The sequence below is a fragment of the Cyprinodon variegatus genome, unplaced genomic scaffold (genome assembly GCF_000732505.1).
Source record: "Cyprinodon variegatus isolate N-32 unplaced genomic scaffold, C_variegatus-1.0 Scaffold1600, whole genome shotgun sequence".
Lineage (NCBI taxonomy): Eukaryota > Metazoa > Chordata > Actinopteri > Cyprinodontiformes > Cyprinodontidae > Cyprinodon > Cyprinodon variegatus.
In genome coordinates, this window is record NW_015152053.1 from 50,546 (window position 1) to 52,090 (window position 1,545).

A 1,545-nucleotide genomic window follows, 5' to 3' on the forward strand; every position below is an offset into this window, starting at 1 on the left:
CAGTGGAGTGACTCTAAACAGGCTAATGCTTTAACCCCCCCCTTACGGAGATGTACTTTCTATGGCTGGATGGACGTCAGCACCTTTTATTCAACATCGTCTTCATTTGGTTGAACTGTTTCCACTCCAGGATCTCCTTCATCTGAACGACACCAGTATTCATAATTGAACCGGTCGTTTATTAGCGTTTGGATTTTAATGGTTGAGGTATAAACTTCTGTTCTGTGAGGTCAGAGTTCATCTTGGCGCCGTGCTGGTGAGGTGTGTGACCAACTTTCCGATGCCTTAGTCCTCGCCGCCGCAGGATCTGGTCCCGGTCTGCTGACCTTTAATCAAAGGCCACTAGAGCCGAACTAGCAGAAGCTAATCGGATCTTAAGAAACACTTTTCCTAAAAAGCAAAGCAAATTTTCTTTATTCTAATCTTTGTTATGATCCGTTTTAGAAACCGAACCAGCTGCTGATGGATGCTGGGAGATGATCCAACGAGTGACGTCATGCCGATGGCGGCCATCTTTTTCATAATTAGTGTAAAACAATTTCTGAGTGACTTTCTATTCAGAAAACAAAGCAAAGCATCTGAAAGGTGAAAGTTTCACCATATTAGTTTATGCTTTCCAGCCCAACCAAACCTTTAACATTTCCCGCGATGCAACGTCACTTTTTACCTTTTAGAAAAAGCAGCATAAACAGACCTCTAGCTTCATAGACAGCAGCTCCTTCAGCTCTGATCATCTTTCTGGATGCTTCCATTTTCAATCTATAAAAATTAAACATTTCCTGTTTGAATTTAGAACAATGGAGACATTTCATTTAAGAGGATTATTTACACTTTAAAATGGGAGAATTTAAAACTGGCTTCTTTAATTTAGTGTTTTTTTATTTATCTTAGATAAAAGCCTGATGTCTAAAAAAGTAAAGGAAAAGGAGCAGGATGAACAGAACCTTGAACTGGATCAGCAGAGTTCAGGACCGTCTGTGAGATCAGCTCCATGCGGGCAGCAGGCAGTGAGGTGAGCCTCACTCATCACCACTGGGCGTGTCACCATCGCTGTGCAGCATCAGTGTGATTACACATGGCAGACGGTGGGGGGAGGGGCCAGGAAGGGATGACCTAATACCCGTAAAAAGCAATGAAGTCATCCCACCTGACTCATATTCCCAAATGACAGCAGCTCTCCATCACAACATCCTGGACGGTATGTGAGCTCATCAGCCTCATGGAGGCGCTGCAGCAGGCTGCTGCAATCATTGACCTTCCTCACTGAAATTCTATTCAGTCTCTTTCTATAGCTTCTGTCCCCACCATGTCCCTTTATATATCCAAATCAATCACATCATCAAGTCATTGACTTTACAGGATTCTCTCCTTGATGACCAGGTAGAGACAGTAGATATTGACTCAACAGCAATCCCTCAAAACCAAGCATGCAACAGCGGTGGAGAGGAACAGGAACAGACCAGATGAAACTGATGAGGAAAAAGCAGAGAGAGCAGAACGTTAGAGATTGAACTAACAGATTCTGCAGAGTGGGAGAATAGAGAT